The sequence below is a fragment of the Salvelinus namaycush genome, unplaced genomic scaffold (genome assembly GCF_016432855.1).
Source record: "Salvelinus namaycush isolate Seneca unplaced genomic scaffold, SaNama_1.0 Scaffold390, whole genome shotgun sequence".
In the NCBI taxonomy this organism is placed as follows: Eukaryota; Metazoa; Chordata; class Actinopteri; order Salmoniformes; family Salmonidae; genus Salvelinus; species Salvelinus namaycush.
The window spans coordinates 46,075-52,512 of NW_024060897.1; positions in this window are offsets into that span (position 1 = coordinate 46,075).

The following is a 6,438-nucleotide window of genomic DNA, read 5'->3' on the forward strand; positions in this document are numbered from 1 at the left end:
CTGAAAGATCAAGTGCTGATGTCTAATGGACATCAATGAGGGTATCGGTTTGATTACCTGGCCTGTAGAGTGAACCTCTATACGGTAGGAGAAGAATATACAGATCAGACTTTAGGAGTGGACTACAGGCTTGAAGACTGGATGGTTTTTCGCAAGGTTGTGTGTCCCGAACTGAGCCTTATCACCAAGGGTTATAGCTTGTTCACGGGCTACGAGACCCGTTGGGAAGGTGCCCCTGACTCCTCAGGAAGAATATTTCACAGGGTGAAAATACAAAGAAAGAATGGACTTCCATGTGGCTACGTGGAGTTCTATATCAGCAACGAGGAAACCCGCAACCAAAACATTCGTGATGGTGGCCTGACTGGGGATTTTAGGTTGCGCATGCTTATTCCTTTTAAAATTTGGGATCTAATGGAATTGAAAATGTTACAGCTGTTGGACGCTCTCTTTGTACAGAGCCAACAGCGGCAGAGCATTGTTCATGTAAAGAAGTGCATATTATATACGAATCCTGAGGATTATGATTCAAAGGAGCCCCAAGAAGGTACATCCTCAGAAGGGACAGCCTCCGAAGAAAACTAAGTACGCGGCTGCGTTAACCACGCCCTGATACCCAAAGGACTGGTTCAACAATAAAAGGAGTGCCCTTAAAGCCTCCAGTTCTTCATTTCATCATACACCATGGATATTCATACAACATACCAGGACTCCGATACGACATGGGGGCCAGACCCTAAGGACTCTATGCCTCGCAGCCCGACATTCTACTCCCCCCTGGCGAGACCCACGACACCCCCTACATTTACACAGCCTGAGGATGTGTTTGATGGGGTAGTCAGTACTATTTTTGTGGACACCATCAAGGCCTCTGTAGCCACACTTTTAGACGTGGTGATTGGAGAATATATAAGAGAAAAATGCATCGGTTGTGAGATCAATCAACCCAGCCAGCGCCGTCATCCGTGCCTATACGACCCGCCAAGATACTACTTCTTCAACCATTTTGAGGAGCTGGTGAAAAGACTGTGGTCCTGCAGGTTTATACCATCGCTGTCAGAGCCCTGAAGTCTATGGGTCTTGTGCCGTCTATCCCCAGAGTTTACGGGGTAACCGAGGCATTCCTACATGAACTGAAGGAGGCAATCTACATCCACGAGAAACTCAAAGAAATCCGACACACCCTGGTGGACGACAATAAATACCGGGAAGCTGTGGTGGCTGATGTGATGACTTTCTGGCTCAATAAACCCCAAGAGACCGAGTGACATTTTGTTATTTAGTTGTAAAGCAATGGGTAACTATGTGTCTACGATGTTAGAGAGAATAAATAAAAAAAATATTTTGAGAGAACTTACAAATGTTATGCATCAGATTATTGAAAATAAAGTGAACAATGTATCGTTCTACACAACACACAATGCCTGGGTTAATGAAGAGCGTGTGCTGAAAATGGAACAAATCATGAATTATGTACGACATACGGGCGAGAGTCTGCAATGGACACAACTGGTATCACGTCTTGTGGATGATTCTGAAGAATTAGAAACAACTTTGTCTAAGATTTTACTTTATTTGTTTGAAACACTATTTAATTGTAACGTGTATCATATTTGTTGTTTATATGCTTATATATCGGACATGTGTGTTTAAAAAAATTCAGCGACACAAGCCTGTAAATCTAAACCAAATATACAGGGTGTTGCATGCTGTGATCGTTGAGAAAACTGGGACATGTATCCTGCAAAGAATCCTGAATTGTCTGTATACGTAATAATACTTGATGCATAAAATAAAAATTCTAAAATGAAAGTGAAATGTTGTCGTTATTTGAAAGTGGCTCATTAACGTTATTGTACCTCAGCGAGGCAAGAAGGATGGCGGAGCAGATGTTGAAAAACATTTATTATAATCCCTCTAACCCCGGGTCTTATGGGGGTAAAGAGCATTTCCAGAGAGCTATAGCCGAAGAAACAGGTAGCCTGTTAAGCGATGCTAAAGTGAATGAGTGGTTATCAGAGCAGGATGCCTATACTCTCCATAAACCTGTAAGAAAACAATTTCCAAGAAATATAGTTTTTTCTACGCATCCCTTGTCCCAATTTCAGGCGGATCTATGTGACATGCAGGCCCTTGCAGATAAAAATGATGGAAATCGCTACATGCTAACGGTTATAGATATTTTCTCTAAAATAGCATTTGTAAGGGGCTTAAAAAATAAGAGCGGGGCAGAGGTGACCCGGGCCTTTGACTCTATCTTGAAGGAAGGAGGAGCCCCCAAGAAAGTGCAGACTGATGGTGGAAAATCATTTTTTAATAATACTTTTCAGAAACTCATGAAGCACAATATCGTACATTTTGCTACAGGCTCGGATTTGAAAGCTTCAGTTGTTGAACGCTTTAACAGAACTCTGAAGGAGCGGATGTGGCGATATTTTACAGCTCACAACACGCATAGATATATCGATATAGTTCAAGATTTAGTGAAGGGATACAACAGCAGCTACCATAAGAGTATACATATGAAGCCCTCCGAGGTCTCTTCTGAAGACTCTTTTCAAGTCTTTAAAAATCTGTATAGTTTGTTCCCCCTTCGTCGTAAGAAAAAAAAATAATTCAATTCATAGTGGAGGACTTGGTGCGTATATCCAAGCTGAGGGGTGTTTTTGACTAAAAATATGAGCAAGGTTACAGCGATGAGTTTTTCACCGTTACCGAGTGTCTGCCACGCATACCCCCGGTCTACAAGTTAAAAGATTATGACGGGGAGCTTATAGAGGGATCTTTTTATGAGAAGGAATTACAGAAGGTACAGTTGGGTAAAGACAAAGCCTTTCACGTGGAGGAGATTCTAGATCAAAAGAGAGAAAAGGGTCAAAAATGGGTGCTGGTCCGCTGGAAAAACTGTCCCCAAAAGTTCAACAGTTGGGTATTAGAGCACGATATGGTGGAGGCATCGGGGGTTAACTTAAACCCTCATGCATGATGAATACCCCATCATTCGCGTGTACACAGGAGTGCATCATGGAACAGACCGGCTTCTACCTGACTTTCCCCACTAATGCGTCTGCACATATATATCGTAATAATCAGAGTTCGAATTATACTACCAATTTTCCAAGGCCTATAGAGTTATCAGAGGCCTGGGAAGTAGGTCTCAGCGAGATTACATACCCCCATAGTTGGTATAATATCAAAGATAAGGACCGTGATTTTTATTGCAAAAAGTTATCGGAACCTGCAAAACTTATTAAGCTTAAAAAAGGATTCTATAGAACCGTCGACAGGATCGTCTCAGAGTTGAATGAACTCCTAACCCTGAACAATATGGAAATATTCCTGATCTACAACCCTATACATAAACGGGTACAAATCTCAGGGGATGCTGAGGGGGTATAAAGACCAGCGGTAATTTAGCCTACATGTTGGGGATGGGTCCCAATAAATGGACGTATGTGAAAGATAAATTATTCCCATTCCCTGCGGATATACATGCAGGATTTTACAACATATTTGTGTAAACCGACATCATATCCTATCAAAGGGTCGGAGACAGCTGTGTGCCCCTCCTGAGAACAGTTCATATAGACGGAAAGGATGGGGACATAGTCACTGTCACCTACGACAAGCCACACTACGTACCTGTAAGCAAGAAATATATTGAAAACATTCTGGTTGAGCTTAAAACGGATCAGAACGAAAACATCGAATTTACTTATGGTAAAACGATTGTAATACTCCACTTTAGACCCTCCAAAACCTCTCTACATATATAATATTTGTATTATATATATTTATAAACATAATACAAATACATTTTAAAAGGGTTATGGACCATCAACATCTCGACCCTAACCGCTATGTCTCATACTATGTTGGTCAAGTGGGTAATGGACTACCCGGCTATTATGGATCCCCGACCATGTACGGTTCGGGGATAGGAGGTATATTTCGTAACCTCTTTAGGATGGTTTTACCGTTTATGAAGAGAGGCTTCAGCATAGCCAAACCACATTTAAAATCAGCGGCTAAAAATATAGTAAGTGAGGTTGTAGCCAATGCTATGACCAGAAGGGCGTCACCAGATGCCCAGCATCAAGAAGGCTCGGGGCTTATGATGTTGTCTCGAAGACCAAAAAAGAGACCTCTGGGTATAAGGCGCAGGCTTGCCACTAAAAAGCGGAGGTTAACAGTTAAAAGAAGCTCAGTAAGTCAAAGACATGGTAAAGTGAGGAGGTCTGGACCAAAAACGACAAAAAGAATACTCGGAAGTATTTTCTAAAAGAACAAGCAACATGGCTCTTTTACACCGCATGTCCTCTGAAGCTATAAAGACAGAGCTCGATCTTTTCATGGCCCCCTTAACCCAACATTCAATAGAGAGGTCCAGTTATGTGGAGATAGCCCCACTCTCTGTCATTACCGACAACGGTCCTATAGAATTTTTCATACCAGGCCACGGTGACAACTATCTGGACTTCAACAACACCTTGGTGCATTTGCGTCTAAAAGTGACCAAAAGAGATGGCACTAATATTGCAGGCGATGCCAAAGTGAGTCTCATTAATTACCCAGTGGCCACCATCTTCTCCCAAGTGGATGTGACTTTGGGTGAACGCCTAATCAGTCAAAGCAGTGCCACATAACCTTATAGGGCCATCATGGAGTGTTTACTCAACTACTCCGAAGACACTCTCAAGACACAATTCAGCGCCGGGCTGTTTAGCAAGGATACTGCAGGAGGCTCTATGGAATCGACAGACCCTCCCACTGGTGCAAACAAAGGACTGGAGGCACGCGCTCGCTACTGCACCGAATCTCGAGAGTTTCATTTGCTAGGGCCTATACACTCTGACATTTTCTTTCAAGAACGTTTACTCTTAAATTCGGTTGATTTAAAAGTAAAATTAACCAGGGCCAAGGATGAGTTTTGCCTGATGTCTGCCCAGGACGGGGACTTTAGTTTAAAAGTGTTGGGGGCAACGCTTTTTATTAAAAAAGTGTCTGTATCTCCGGCAGTTCGTCTGGGTCACTCACAGGCTTTGATGAAAGGAAATGCCCTTTACCCTCTCCAAAGAATTACCATGAAAACCTTTAGCATACCTGTGGGCAGTAGAATCTGCAGTCAAGAAAACCTATTTCTAGGCCCTTTACCTCGATACGTGGTTATAGGTCTGGTTGATCACGCCTCTAATACGGGCAGCTTAGATAAAAAAATTCAACACTTCAATGCAGAGTATGTAGCTCTCTGTCAGGAAGGACGTCAGGTCCCTGCTAAGGCTTTCCAACAGCAATTTAATAACCGGATATCTGTGCGAGAATTTTACAATCTATTCCTGGCTACAGGGCGGCATCTAAAAGATCTCTCTTTACCTATTGACAGAAATGATTTTGCAGAGGGTTACACATTGTATGCTTTCAATTTATCACCTGATGATGACACCTCAGGAAATCTGTCTGTGGTGTCCCAAGGTAACCTCAGGCTGGTAATGCGTTTCCGTACACCTTTAGCCTGTACAGTTAGCATGATTGTTTATGCATGCTCTGATTCAATCTTGGAAGTGAATGCCCGAAGACAGGTCTTAGTGGATTATTATTAAGGATTGTTGAGCAAAGACATGAATACCCAAGAGTTGGAAGAGCTCATGAGCCGATTGATTGGAAAACAATTTTGTGGAGTGTTGGCTTGTGATGAATTACCTATTGAGAAATGGCCGGAGCGGCCTGCCATGTTTATTGTCAATACCCATCCTAAACACATGCCGGGTGAACATTGGCTCGCTATGACATTAGAAGAGGAAGGAGGAAGAAAAATCTAAACTTTTTTTGATTCCTACGGCTTTCCCCCCCTGTTTTTCGCATTTCCCCAAATCTATTAAAGAATTTTTGACCAAAAACGGATCAAAGATCTAGTACAGCATCAAACAAGTGCAAGATAACCTTTCCACTACATGCGGTCAACACTACGTATTTTACCTATGCCAAAGAGCCCGGGGAGTTTCTTTTGAAGATGTTATGTGTCTTTATAAGGATGATTTAAGAAGTAATGATAACGTTGTAGCTTGTTTTGTTAGAAAATATCAAAAGTGTTCAAATGTGTGTCCTTTAAGACCGTGTAATCAAGGCGTATGCTCACGTCAAATGTTTCAAGAATGCCACAAATGTTAAATTGCTTATTTTTTCAAATAAAATGTATTGAATTTAATCATAGTCATTCAAAAGTCATTCAAAAGTCTAACCACCCAGAGAGATCGGGATTAGGAAATGGTCCTGAGACGTTCAGGGGGGTAAATGAGTTATAATCATCCTTTTCATATGGGGGCGGGGTTGTTGGGGCATCTTTAGGGGTGCTGTATCTCGTTGAAGGTTTTTGTTTTAAAGCTTGAATCTGTTGACGTAGCTTATAGTTGGGTACACCCGAGAGGGAAATGTTGAGGA